We start from the raw sequence: 16,255 nt of genomic DNA on the forward strand, positions 1-16,255 counted from the left end.
GATTTGGCATGTACCTCGCAAGACATATACAACAACTAGAAAGGCCACAGAAATACCTCACTAAGAGGATTACCAGCCTCAAACAGATGCCATACACAGACCGTCTCAAATAACTCCAGCTCTATTCCGTCGCTTATCGCCTACTCAAAAGTGACCTCTGCCTAACATACATAGCCATGTCAAACCCATTTCTGTTGGACATGCTACACTTAAAGAAACCCCAATCCCTCTGAGCCACACGCTCCAGGGACCTAAACCTTGCCAGCACAATAAACAGAGCTTGCTGGAGAGATAGATTCCTGTCCCAGAGACTTCCCATGCTCTGGAACAGACTACCCATTCATGTCAAGCAAAGCTCCTCATTAGCCCTCTTTAAGAAAAATCTCAGCAATTGGTTGGGAAATAGGAAATTCACCCTGGGGATCACTTCTGTGGCTCTGCTAGACAGGAGTGCAGGAAAATAACCTTCTTGGGTGACGAAAGCCAGGGAACTTTTTTGGCTAGGCTTATATAGGCCCCAGGGCCGATAGCCTAGTACCTACCTATGAACCTATGATAATGTCCCCTGATTTCAGGTGAACCACACGACTGTAAAATTCCCCCACTTTTTAAGAATGGACTCTTCCCCCCTCCAAAAAAAAAAAAAACAGTGAGCACCCTTTACATACTAACAGGATGGCACAGAGACTCACATGTTATAAATTTTATTTGATTTTGATCTTTTTTATGGTTTTAATCTAGCACAAAACCCACTCGAAGGTAATACAGATGGTTATCACCTTAGGCATATTATAACCGATTTCTTACACATATGTTTCCACGATTACCCATTAGGCAGATATTAGATGTACTTGAGGCAGATCTGACGAAGCCATGGCAAAAATGCAGCAGAATTTTACTATCAAATTCAGTAATTTGCTTTTAAAAAATATATCTCAGGAACTGGTTTTGACTGATATTTTAATGACACTTACTGTTTATATCCTTATAATCTGACAGTGCTGTTTAAATCTTGTATTGTATTTTAACCTGTAATATAACTGAATTAATTATTTTGGTGCTTAATGTGTTAATGGACTAGAACAAGTGGAAGGGGAAGTTCGTATGGAAAACATCCCCCACCCACCCCAAACCCTCCCACTCATGGAAGAACATACCTATGGGCAGGTTTTATCTACGATATGCCCATATTAAGTGTTTATAAACCTATAAAAGTCTCAGACCTAAACAGATCAATGGTTATCTGCCTCTGCTAGGGTTGCCACCTTTCGTTGTGGCTATAACTGGACTTAGGCCACACTTCTCACACCCCATAACCCCACCTATGTTCTGCTAATTTTCTGCCCATTTTGTGAGGTCACTGTCACATCACGAGGGGGGAATGCCCCTTTTTCTGATCATGATGAATTTTTCCTGTAGATTTACTATACTTTATTTGTAAAAAAAAAACACATAGTAAATCCGCCAGTTTAACAAACTCTGATAGTCTGTTTCTTTTTTTTTTAAACAGAATACCAGAGTTTGTACAGTGTTTTCTGGACTACGAGACAATCAATTTGATTTCTGGATATTCCAGAAAAAACAGATAGGTGGCAAGTCTAGCCTCTACACAAATAAAGATCTTCTAAAGAGATAAATGGTCTTCTGATATTTTTATCTGCTAACATCAAGAATTCCTTTGCAACAGTAAGTAAGATCTGAAGAGACTCATGCTAATAGGTCAATGTTCATCCCATCTCTATGATTCAGACCCCAGGTGGATGGACACCAACTCCAACTTTCCTTAAGGTTTGGGTAGTTACTGTTTTTTTTAATATTAGTTTGGCTCACCCCTGAACCTCCAGGCTGCGAGATTGACCACCATCGGGAACATCCTAACTCTAGGTAACTCCATTACTCCATTATATGATTTATGAATATATATATATATATATGTGTGTGTGTGTGTGTGTGTGTGTGTGTGTGTGTGTGTGTGTGTGTGTGTGTGTGTGTGTGTGCATATAGAGAGAGACAGAAAGAGAGAGGGGGGAGGAAGAGACAGAGATCTCTGTCTATCTGTCTATATATATATATATATATATATATATATATATATATATATGTGTGTGTGTGTGTGTGTGTGTGTGTGTGAGAGTGTGTGTGTGTGTGTGTGTGTGTGTGTGTGTGTGTGTGTGTGTGTGTGTGTGTGTGTATGTGTGTGTGTGTGTGTGTGTGTGTGTGTGTGTGTGTGTGTGTGAATTTATATATATTTATTTATTTATTGCCATTTGTTAACCAGGTTAGTCCAGCTGAGCTGTAAGCCCATTAACCCGAGGTCAAAAGCTCCAGTTACAAAAACAAATTCCGGATACTGGCTAAGACTCTTGCCACCCCTATAGTGCCTTTTTTAGGCAAGGTTCAAATGACAAATTCACCATCGTAACAGGTACAAGCAAGCAAAATCTGAGGGTAATGCTACTCAATGCTAGAAGTCTAAACCTCAAAATGCACTCACTCGAGGCACTCCTTAAAATGGAGAACATTGACATCAGTGCAGTGACAGAGACCTGGTTCAAAGCTCCAGAGAGCACCCCTGCATTACCAGGCTTCAATTCATACCACACCTTTCGGCCACCTAACCCAGAAAGAAGCACTAAAGGCAGAGGCGTGTCCATATTCATTAAGGCTATCCACACCTCCAGGCTAGTTGCACAGCATAATGCATCCGAGATTATCCAAGTGCAACTAACTCTTGGCAAGACCGCAATCCAAATTGTAGCTTGCTACAGACTCCCCACCATGCCCCAGGATTCACACTCCTCATTTCTTGATACACTGGAAAGTATTAGGGTACAACCCAACATCCTAATAATGGGCAATTTCAACTACCCCACCATTAACTGGCAAAACTATTCATGTACCAACTCTTTTGCTCAACATTTTTTAGAATTCATAAATTCCAACGCCTTGGATCAACTTATTCACACCCCCACCAGGGGCAGCAATATCCTAGACCTGGTCATTACCAACATGGGAAACCGGTGTTCCACACCAGAGGTCAATTCCTCATTGGTCAGATCCGACCACAAGCTTATCAGCCTAGACATCCACATCCCAACCCCAGCCCCAATTAGGGAAACCATCGTAAAAAACTTCTCAAAAGCCAACTTCACATTTCTTAAGACAGAAGTGGCAAACTTCATTACACCCATGCAGACGGACAATAGAGGTATGACTGCCGAATCCTACACAAATGCACTTTATAAGCACTTACACGAGTGCATGGATCATGCTATCCCTAATAGAACCAAGATGTTATCCTACAAAAAAAGGAAGCCAATCTGGTGGTCCTCTGCCATAAACAAACTCTACAACAGAAGAAAGAAACTGTTGCAAAAAAGAGTAAAATCCCATGACTGGAGGAACTCCCTGGTCAACCTCAGTAGGAAGCTGAGATCCCTCATAAAATCCTCCAAAGCTAGTTACGAAAACAAAATTGCCACTGACTCTAAAGACAACCACAAAGCATTCTATAGCTATGTCAAGAATCTAAATGGGAACACTCATATCTGCTCTGAGTTACAGCATAATGGCACTAAATATACAGAACCAACTGATATTGCCAACATCCTAGCAGATAGGTTCAGTGCTAACTTTACCCTCCTCTCACCCCCTAGAGGGCCCATCTCTATACCGGAAGAATGCAAAGTTCCTTTAATCACGGCTGCACAGGTAAAAAATACACTCTCCAAAGCCAAGAACACAGCATCCATGGGACCTGACAATATCCCAGGCTGCGTTCTACACGAACTACAGAATGAACTGGCACCCTACCTCAACACCATGTTCAGTCATAGCCTCACCTCAGGCTTTATACCCACTGAATGGTGCACTGCGACAGTTATCCCACTCCACAAAGGGGGAGCCACGACGGACCCCGGGAACTACTGCCCCATTAGTCTGACGAGCCTGGTCTGCAAGGCCATGGAACGTATCATCATGGAACTCATAAACAAAGGCATTGGTAATCTCCAAACTCTGGACCCTACTCAGTTTGGATTTGTAAAAGGCAGATCATGTCTCCTAATCTTGATTGACTTCTTTGAAGCAGTCACCAAAGCCATAAATGAGGGTAAAATGGTTCACACAGCTTATCTAGATCTCGCCAAGGCTTTCGACACCATCCCCCACTCTGAAATTATAGATAAGCTCACTAAACTAGGTATAAATCCCTATGTCACAAGATGGGTTGCCAACTGGCTCACGGACAGAACCCACACTGTGAAAGTAGCAGATTCCAAATCCGACATCACACCAGTGACAAGTGGAGTACCACAGGGTTCAGTCCTGGGTCCTCTCCTGTTTGGTATCTACTTCTCTGAAGTGCAGGCCAACATAGAAGGTCTTTGGCTAACAAAGTTTGCAGATGACTGCAAACTAGGAGCCATAATTGAAACTCCTAATGATGTGGACAAACTACAAAAGGGCCTCACTGAAACAGACACCTAGTGTCAAAGCCATGGCCTGAAGCTCAATGCCAAAAAGTGTATTGTCATCCCCTTTGGTAAAAACTCTGTACCCATGAACTACCACATAGCTGGTAGTCTACTTAATGCTGAAAATGTGATAAGAGACCTTGGGACACAGGTGGACAGTAGTCTCTCCTTTGATAATCACATCGCCACAGTGGTCAGGAAATCCTTCTACGTGGCTCATCTCATCACAAAAGGATTCTCATCCAGAAAAAAAGAGGTCATTGTTCCCCTCTACTCATCACTCATTAGACCCATTATAGAGTACAATGCCCCTTTTGGTATGTACATCACAAGACATCTACAAGAACTGGAAAGACCACAGAAATACCTCACAAAGATGATTACTGGCCTCAAACAGATGCCTTATGCAGACCGTCTCAAAAAGCTACAGCTTTACTCCATCGCATATCGCCTACTCAGGGGTGATCTCTGCCTAACATACAAAGCTATGTCAAACCCAGAGCTGTTGGACATGCTCCACTTAAAGAAATCCCAATCCCTCCGAGCTACATGCTCTAGGGACCTTAACCTTGTCACCACAATAAACAGAACATGCTGGAGGGATAGATTCCTGTTCCAGAGACTTCCCATACTCTAGAACAGACTACCTATCTATGTCAAACAGAGCTCCTCATTAGCACTCTTCAAGAAAAATCTTGATGATTGGATGGGAAATGGGAAATTCACCCCGGGGATCACTTCTGTGGCTCTGCTCGACAGAGGCACAAGAAAATAATTTTCTTGGGTGGTGAAAGCCAGGGTACATTTTTTGGCTAGGCTTGTATGGGCCCTAGGGCTGATAGCCTAGTACCTACCTATGAACCTATAATAAAAAGTCACATTCCAGGATAGTACAATCAAAAATATGGTAGGACAAGAATCCAGGTGTAAGAATCAGACACATAATAAAATACAAGTGGCACTGTACAAAAAAAAAATACAAAATGGACAGCAGAATTTTGGCTTTCAATAATGTGAGGTTGAATGTAATAGTTAAATAATTATTGGTTTAATAAGTAAAAATAGGCAAAGTCTAGTATAAAAAAGCACATATGTGATGGGAATGAATTACAAGGGTGTGGAGGTGTTAGATAGGGTCCTGGCAGGGGCAAGTTTTGGTGTTAAGTAGGTGAAGTTTGAGTTCCTTTTTGAAGTGTAATATGTATATATATATATATATATATATATATATATATATATATATATATATATATATATAATATGTATATATATATATATATATATATATGTATGTATATACACACACACACACACACACACACACACACACACACACACTCACGCACGCACGCACACACACATACACACACACACACATATATATATATATATATATATATATATATATATATATATATATATTTATAGGGTCTAAGGTAAAGCCCAGCGCATGTGCAAGAGGACACTTATTTTTGTTTTTGCTCTTTTGTTTCAAGGAGTGCTTTGTTCAGGGCAAAGGAAACATGAAAATATTCAGTTGTTTGTGATTCTTTCCATTCATCTGCCCATGCTTGCTATAGACACTTTGGTTACAGTTGTGTGTCCCCGAGGGTTATATTATCGGATATGCACTGTCTATATTGGTCAGTACTGGTACATCACACTAGTGTGTTGGGAGATGTTCCCACAGTGGTATATAATCTCCTGTGTCACATATACACTATCCTGCTAAATATGTCATGTAGTCATGTATGTCCTTTCCTCACATAACTGTGTGTTAGCAGTTATCCAGCCTCTTGATGCATTCACGTACAAGAGTCTGATGCCCTTTTGCTTGCTTGCCTGTGTTTCTTCCTTCTTGCAACATTTTGCTCTGCACTACATATTGTCCCATGTCCATACTAGCATACAACACATCGTTTGGCTGTTTGTCTCACTGAGTATACTGCTCCCTAACTGTTGTCATTCATTTCATGGTGTACTCCCTGTATTACATGCTTTTTTTACTGCTCTTCATCACTGTAACCTTGACATACTGTTTTTGCCAGCTCTGTTGGTCTAAAATGTCCTGATCTTGCATTCTGTTTCTCCTTATGTTGCTTGTTGCTGAGAGCCCTTGACCTAATCACTTTGCCCTGGCTCTTGTCAATGATGCTTTATTTGTGCCTCATGTTGAGTTACTATTTTTAACTTATTTATTTTTTTGTAGCACTGTTCACTTTTCCACAATAAAATGTTTTATACTTTATATAGTATTCTGTACTTTGTGGATGAGTGTCCTAATCCTGCATGTTGTTACTTATTGCACAAGGTAGCTACAACACTGTTGTGCAGCATTAGGACTGCATCATGTCTACTTACAGCTTCCTTAATTTTAATACAATGTACATATTTTTTCAGTGATGAAAGGATAAGTTCCACACTCGAATGCATAAGTTACCTTCCTAATTTATTTATTTATTTGGTAACCAGATAGGTGGGTTTGGTCCTAGGATGCTTTTCAGCAACATATGATGTGGATATAAAACTAACCCAAATGTCAAATAAGGTTTGTTTTTATTTTGTTGGTATTAATGTAATAATTAGAGGCCATATTTCAATAGTGTTTTGATTAGAATGCCTCAAGTCACTCAGTATATTTTGAAAAAAATAACTGATGACTTCTTGAAAAATGTCTTTTTCACTACAGACCCAAATTATTAGACTAATAAAGGAAATGAGCTTGTTTTTATCAAGCTTAACATTTATGGTCTGTCCAAAGCTAGTAGGATTTTCTCTATGTATCCATAGTCCTTTGACGTATGAGACCATTTGATGCCCTTGCCTTCATGTCGTGCATTAGCTCTGTGGGTGAAATGTTAGAGTGCAATGAAAGCAGTAGTGATAGTTTATGGAACTGCGTCATGCTTTTTTACACTAATAGACCTTAAGTACTGGGATTTTGCAGAATAAACCTTGCAAAGTCTGCAAGTGTTTTCCTTTTCAGAGTCAGTAGAATTTTCAGCAAGAAACTGCTTGCCAGAATGACATATTTTTGTGTCTGTACTTCACAAATATTTACATTTCACAGTTGCAATGCACAGTCAACAGGATTCCGGCACTACTTTTACTATGATGTATCGAAAAATTCCACACAAGTCTCTTATTCTAGCATTATCTAAATATATCCTACATAGCTCATATGCTTCTTTGCCAAATTTGAACATGTTGAGAAGACATATTCTTTAAAACCAAGCCTGTCTTTAAACATTTGCAGTGATTCATCGATAATTGTTTACATTTCGTGGGACTGTGCTGTCTTGAATTTGTTCTGTAGAAAATCTGAAACTTCCAGCTGCCATTAATTTCTCAGGTTACTCAAGACCATGCTATTATTTATAAAATACAGGAAGCTAGAAATGCTTATGAATTTATATTGGATTAACATTGTGCAATAGATATGAAGATGCCCATATTTATTTACCAGAAATCACAGTATTGCATTTTTATCAGCCTAGTTTACAAAAGTCAGGTTCACAGGGTTATAGGTTTATACTATATAACAACCACCAGGTTCTTTACAAGCCTAGCCATGCAACCCAACCCAAGTGTGTCCCTATGTACCTTGGGCATCTGTTTGGAAGGGTTTGTTAGTTAGGAGATAGCCAACGGATTTTTGTTGGGGGTGGAGTATGTTAGGAAATATTTGCTTACTGTCAGACTCTGTCTGTCAGAGACATGAGGACCAGAAAAGGCGTGAATTTCTGATTCCCATCCAGTGGTCATGGTTACATATGAATAGGGTCAGGGATGAACTTTGCTTCACATAGCAAGAGGATCCTTTGCAACACACATAGTTTTCTTCAGCACATTCTATTTATGTTGCAAGCAATGTTTAAATCCTTGGACATTTGGGCTGCAGCTACTTGGTCTAACACTCATGTGTTTGTGACCTGTTACAAACTGGACACCCAGTCTAAGTATAGCACTTCTTTTGATTCCACCACTTTGGGGAATGTTCTCTCCTTGAGCCACCCTGGGGTGCTACTGGCTAGCAACTCTGCCCCACAGGTTGGAATGGACAGAAAAAATAACACTGGATATGAAAGTTATGTACTTACCATAACAATAGATACATGTACTCCTCAACCAGCACTCTTTCTGTGACCCCTCCAGTTTGTAACCTTTGTTTGTTGCTCCTGTCTATGTGGACTGACCTTGAAGCTGTGCTTGAGAGGGTCCTTAGCTGCCCTTGGCCTATTTCCTGAATAAGTTGTTTTTTCCCCCCCTTGGTATATGGTTCTAGGAGCATCTGTGGAGCAAACTCACTCTGAGGAGAGGCAGAGGGGGGGAATTATGGGGAGAAGAGGTAGAACTACTGGACTGAAGATTCTGAGAGTGCCAATGTCAGATCCAAGTAAGATCTGATAACCCAGAGGTTAAGAAGGATGGAAGAAGACAACATAGGTCTATTGTTATGGTAAGGACATGATTTTCATTTTGTTACATTGAAAGTTTAGTAAGAAAGATTGTTTTGTCGAACTACCAGTTCATCTCCGGTTGTGGGCATTGATTGCTACACAGCAGTGAGTGGAATTTTATCTTTTCCTCTATGTTTTGTGATCTCAGAGTTGGTATATATAATTAGCAGGGGATGTGGGGATGTAGTGGGGCTTGCCCCCCTGCATAAGATGTTATTTCATTTTTGTTATTGATTGATTGATTTCTTTTTGACCATTTGTGGTCAATGTAGTGTATTAGTGAGTTAGTGATGTATTGAAATATAATTATATATATAACTATATATATATATATATATATATATATATATATATATATATATGAGTGTACTTCAAAATATCAAAGTAGCAGAAGATCAAACATCAAAGCATAGATCCCAAGAGATCAAAACTTAAAAAAAAAAAAAAAACTTGTGTTATTTCAGGGGGGGCAAGCCCACCTGTACTTACCCCACACCCCCTGCTAATTATATATACCAATTCTGAGATAACACAACTGCAAGGAATGTGCAAATTCTGACTCTCTGCTATTCCACAACCTCCCATAAAGTAATGCTGGCAGAAATTATTATATTATTATTCAGTTATTTCTGCCATATTACAGACGTTCAATATTATGAATGTTTAACTATATGCAGTGCTGATATATATATATATATATATATATATATATATATATATATATATATATATATATATATATATATATATATATATATATATATATATATATATATATATATGGGAGCCGGTAACGTCTCAGATTAGAAGTATCACTGTGAAACCCTTTTCTTTTGTGCAATTCTAGTTACCATTGCCATATTAGCTCCTGTGGTGAGGCAAAGTTATTCTTCTTGTCAGGCCACTAGGTAGCAAAGCTACTTGCTGGAGAACTTTTCAGCAGGTTAAATTTGGTTAAAGAGCGAAACAAGCCTGGAGACAATTCATTTTGGATCAATGATTAACATAAGATTAACGTAACAAAGATTAACATTTTTATGAGAGCATGTTATTTTGGATATATATGTATATATATATATATATATATATATATATATATATATATACAGTGGATATAAAAAGTGTACATACTCCTGTTAAAATGCCAGACATTTGTGATATAAAAAAACTAGACCACATTAAATCATTTCAAATCTTTTCCCCACATTTAATGTGACCTATAACCTGTGCAATTCAATTGAAAAACAGACAAATCTGTTAGAGGAAAAAATATAAAAAATAAAATACGCATGATACGCTGGTTGTATAAGTGTGCACACCCTTAAACTAATACTTTATTGTGTGTGCACAACCTTAAACTAATACTTTGTTGAAGCACCTTTTGATTTAATTACAGCATTCAGTCATTTTGGGTAGGGGTCTCTCAGCATGGCACACCTTGACTTGGCAATATTTGACCACTCTTCCTTGGAAAAGTGCTCCAAATGTGTCAGATTGTGAGGGCATCTCTTGTGCACAGCCTTCTTCAAGTCACTCTACATATTTTCTGTTGGATTTAGGTCTGAGCTTTGGCTGGGCCATTCCAAAACTTTAATTTTCTTCTGGTGAAGCCATTATTTTGTTGATTTGTATCTATGCTTGGGATCATTGTCATGTTGAAAGGTGAAATTCTTCTTCATCTTCATCTTTCTAGCAGATGTATGAAGCTACCCTAAGGTTGTTACAAAGGGTACCCCATTATACTGTGTAAAATTAAAGCCGAAAGACAAACAACAACAACAACAAATGGTAGGGTGTGACCAAAGCAGCAAGGCTTTCAGGAGCAGCCACAGTGTCAGTAAACAAGCATAAATACTGTTAAGATGTTAAAAGTATTTTCTAAAGGACCAGCCACAATGAAAGGTATTAAAATATTTAATGATTAATAACAAAACAGAAAACAGGAGAATACAGAATACAATAAATAACAGAGTTTCATCCACAGAGATATAAAAACAATACAGTTGGATAGTTTCTCACAGATGTAGAAAACAAAAACTAAACTATTGTCACAAAATATCCATGACTGACTAAAGAATTCATATTCCCTGACTACTTACTAAAGTAAGGCAAGCTGTTGTGTGCTGAGTGTCTTATCACAGCAAAAGCCAGATTATGTCTGTTTTTGTCTATGTGGATGTGAGAGATATATATCCTGTCAGAAATTTATCCTGTCAGGTTCCAACATGCTGCTGTAAGAGTTCCAAAGAAACCAGATGCTGGTTAGAGGATGACATCAGCTCTGGTCACCTGACTCTGGTACAATACACACTCAGAGCTTTGCTAAGATCTGTGACAGCATCTGAAAGCTATGACACAATTTCAAACTTTCCACCATTCCATGGTCCTCTGATAAACATTCACATTTGATCAGTTACAACAATACAACCTAATATACATTCATACATTATTTCTGTCCAGCAGGACCTACTGTTGATGCATTTTTAACACAAGTAAATTTACAAATATATTTTAACTCATACATCTGTACAAATCAGTGTGATAGTCAAATAACATAAAATTCTTTACAAAACTGCAGTTAGCTATGCTGGCACATGTGCACATGTACTGCCCCATTTGACATTAAGTTTATATATATATATATATATATATATATATATGTGTGTGTGTGTGTGTGTGTGTGTGTGTATACACACACACACACACATATATATATATATATATATATATATATATGTATATATATATATATATATATATATATATATATATATGTATATGTATATATATATATATATATATATATATATTTATATAGATAGATAGATATTTACACACACACATACACCAGAGGTCATGTGTGCCTTGCCAATAACCGCACTGAAGCTCTACCAACCTTTTCAAGGCAGGCAAGGTCTGTAAGTCTTGGAATGTATTTTACCATATCCATCTAATTTTCTAAGCTATATCTGAAGGCAGACAGAGAATTACACTGCTTGACCTGCAAGAGGAGGTGCTGGGTGATAAACCTCTCTCTCCGTTTAATTTTATTTATTCCCTGATGTAGACTCATGAATTCTTTTCTTACTGACCCTAGCCAAGAACTCTTAAAACTCCAAAAACAAAACAAACAAAAAAAAAAAAACTTAAAAAAATGCAATATAAGAGTAAAGATAAAAATGGAAGTAAACAAACCTTAAATGAATAACTCCAATCCAAAATCAAATGCAGAGAGAAATCCGCAATAGAAAGAGAACAGCAAATCACACAGCACTACACCTAAATAAAGATGGCACTAAATACTTCTGTTGAATGAGGAATGATATTTCTCAGATCCTCCCACTAAATAGCTGGATTTTATTCAATGTCTGCAAAATAATTCTTTTCTAGCTCACCCTAGCCAAGACCTCTTACAACTCCACAAAGATTATAATAAAACAAAATGCAATACAAGAGTAAAGATAAAGAAATGAAGTAACCAAATGTTAAATGAATATCTATAATCCAAAATCAAATGCTGACAGAGATTAGCAATAGTCAAATGCAGAGATTAGAAATAGTCAGGCAGAGAACACAAAGTCACACAGCAATACAAATAAGTAAAGATGTTGCTAAATGAAATGAGGAATGTCATTTCTCAGCTCCTCCCACTAATCAGCTAGATTTTATTCACTCTCTGCAGTAGAATTCTTTTATAACTGAGCCTAGCCATTACCTCTGAAAACTCCAAAAAGAAAAAAAAACAAAATAAATAAAATGTAAGAATAAAGATTAAAACAAATGGAAGTAACCAAACCTTAAATGAATAACTGAAATCCAAAATCAAGTCCAGACACAGATGAGAAATAGTCAAATGCAGACACAGATCAGCATAACCCGATTAAAGAACAGCCAGCCACACAGAATTACAGCTAAATAAAGATGCCACTAAATACTTGCAGTTAAATGAGGAACGCTGTTTCTCAGCGCCTCCCATTAATTAGCTGGATTTTATTCACTCTCTGCAAAACAGTTCCTTTCTGACTGATCTAAGACAACACCTCTTAAAACTCAAAAAGATCAAAAGATTAAAAGAAATACAAGGCAGTGAAAGAGTAAAGTTAAAATGATATAACCAAATGTTAAATGAATACCTCCAATCCAACTTCAAATGCAGAAGAAAACCAGCAATAGTCAAATGCAGACAGAGATTAAATAGTCAAGCAGAGAACAAGAAGTCACACAGCACTACAACTAAATAAAGATGCCACTAAATGATTGTAGTTAAATACATACCTACATACATACATACAAATATTCCAAGCATGGGCATTAATGTCCTACTAACTTGCCAATATACCAAAACACTTGTTCCCATATTAAGTATCCAGGCTGTTCTTAAAAATAATTAAACTAGTACTTGCTTTAATGTAATTTGGTAGTCTGTTCCATGCATCAGCTACTCTGTCAGAGAAGCAATTGGTACACTTCTCATTCCTGAAGAATCTTCTACATAGGTTGACTGATGACTCTCTAGTACTTTTTGTTAACCCCAAACATTCCTAGAGGTAGTTGTCAGTAAATGTTGTATATGCCTGAATAAGATCTCCTCTTAGATATCTGTAAGAGACACTAGAAGTTCAGATACTTTAGTCTTTCATAATAACTTAAATTTTCACATCCATGGATACCTTCGGTATATTTCCATTGTACTCTTTCCAGTTTACTCATACTTGTTTTCTTATAGGGTCTGCACAGAAGGCACCTCAGCCGAGGATTGAACCGGAGAACCTCTTGCTGTGAGGTGGCAATGCTCACCACTGCACCATTGTGGCCGCCCCAAATGTAGACAGAGATTAAAAATATTAAAACACAGGGAGAGATCAGCACAACTCTGGTAGAGATCAGCAAGTCAAACCGCATTACAGCAAAATAGGGATGCAACTAAATACTTGTAGTTAAATGAAGATTGCTATTTATCAGCTCCTCCCACTAATTAGCTGGATTTTATTCATTGTCTGCAAATTACTTATTTTCTTACTGACACTAGCCAAGTCCTCTGAAAACTCCAAAAATAAATAAAAATAAAATGCAATGCAATGTCAAATGCATAGATCAGCAGTAGTCATGCAGAGAACAAGTCACATAGCACTACAGCTAAATAAAGATGCCGCTAAATATTTGTAGTTAAATGAGGAATGCTATTTCTCAGCTCCTCCTAGTAATCGGCTGTATTTTTTTCACTATCTGTAAAAGAATTTCTTCTAACTGACCATAACCAAGACCTCTTAAAACTCCAAAAAGAATGAAAAACTAAAACAAAACAAAATGCAATATAAGAGTAAAGATTAAAAAAATGGAAGTAAACAAACTATAAATGAACAACTCCAATACAAAATAAAGTCTGGGAAGAGATCAGAAATAGTCAAATACAGACAAAGATCAGCACTAGTCAACTAGAGAACAGCAAATCACACAACATTACAGCTAAATAAAGATGCCACCACTAAATCCTTGTAGAAAAATGAGGAATGTTGTTTCTTTGCTCCTCCCACTAATTACCTGGATTTTCTTCACTACCTACAAATGAATTCTTATCTTACTTACCCTAGGCAAGACCTCTAAAAATTCCAAAAAAGAAAAAAAAAACTAAAATCACAAAATGCAATATAAGAGTAAAGATAAAACTAGAAGTAACCAAACCTTAGCTGGATAACTCCAATCCAAAATCAAATGCAGAGATCAACAATATAGAAATGCAGACAGAGATCAGCAATATACAGAGAACAGTAAATCACACATTACTACAACTACAGATAAATAAAGATGCTACTAAATACTTGTAGTTAAATGAGGAATGACATTTCTCAGCTCCTTCCAGTAAGTAGCTGGATTTTTTTTTTTCAATCTCTAGAAAATAATTATTTTCTAACTGACCCTAGCCAAGACCTCTTAAAACTCCAAAAAGATCAAGAGATTAAAACAAAACAAAATGCAATACAAGACTAAAGATAAAGAAAGGAAGTAACCAAATGTTAAATGAATAGATCCAAACCAAAATCAAATGCAGATGCAGATCAGCAATAGTCCAGTGCAGACAGAGATTGGCAATAGTTAGGCAGAGAACAGTAAGTCACACAGCACTACAGCTAGATAAAGATGCCACTAAATGTTTGTAGTTAAATGAGCAATGTTATTCTTTAGCCCTCCCACTAATTAGCTGGATTTTATTCACTGTCTGGAATAGAATTATTTCTTAATTGACCCTAGCCAAGATATCTAAAGACTCAAAAAAGGAACAAAAAAGTAAAAAAATGCATTACATAAGTAAATATTAAAAAAATGGAAGTAACCCAACCTTAAATGATAATGCTATCTAAAATCAAATATAGACAGAGATCAGAAGTATCCAAATGCAAACAGAGATCAGCACAAGTCAGAGAATGGCAAGTCACACAGAACTACAGCTAAATAAAGATGCCATTAAATATTTGTTATTAAATGAGGAATGTTTTTTCTCAGCTCCTCCCACTAATAAGCTGGATTTTATTCACTTTATACAATAGAATTGTTTTCTAACTGACCCTAGCCAAGGCCTCTTAAAACTCCAAAAACAACAAAAAACTAAAACAAAAAAAAAAATGCAATATAAGAGTAAAGATAAAAAAATAGAAGAAACCAAACTTTAAACGAATAACTCCAATCCCATAGCAAATGCAGACAGAAATCAGAACTAGTCAAATGCAAACAGAGATTAGAAAAAGACACAGAACAGCAAGTCAGACAGCACTACTATTACATAAAGATGCCACTAAATACTTGTAGTTAAATGAATGTGCTATTTCTCAACTAATCCATCTAAGTAGCTAGATTTTATTCCTTGTCTGCAAAGGCACTATTTTCCAACTGACCCTAGCCAAGACCTCTTAAAACCCCAAAAAGAACAAACATTTAAAACAAAACTAAATGCAATATAATAATAAAGGTACACAATGGAAGTAACCAAACCTTAATTGAATAACTCCAATCCAAATTGAAATGTAGACAGAGATCAGTAATGGCCAAATGCAGACAGAGATCAGCAATTCTCAGGCAGAGAACAACAGTCACATAGAATTATAACTAAATAAAAATGCCAATAAATACTTGTAGTTAAATGAGGGATGCTATTTCTCATCTCTTCCCATTAATTAGCAGGATGTTATTCACTGTCTGGAAAATAATTATTTTCTAACTAACCCTACCCAAGAACTCTAAAAACTCCAGAAAGAACAAAAAAAAACAAAAAACATAATGCAATAGAAGAATAAAGATAAAGAATGGAAGAAACCCAACTCTAAT

At 37.0% G+C, this 16,255-nt stretch overlaps 1 protein-coding gene across 2 annotated transcripts in view; it reads left to right on the forward strand.

Moving 5' to 3' along the window:
* Positions 1–16,255, forward strand: part of MPPED1 (metallophosphoesterase domain containing 1) — a 1,214,292-nt gene that overhangs the window by 880,684 nt on the left and 317,353 nt on the right. The window lies entirely within an intron of this gene.

This window comes from Protopterus annectens, chromosome 11.part0 (assembly GCF_019279795.1).
Source record: "Protopterus annectens isolate FY-2018-M chromosome 11.part0, PAN1.0, whole genome shotgun sequence".
Classification (NCBI taxonomy): Eukaryota; Metazoa; Chordata; order Ceratodontiformes; family Protopteridae; genus Protopterus; species Protopterus annectens.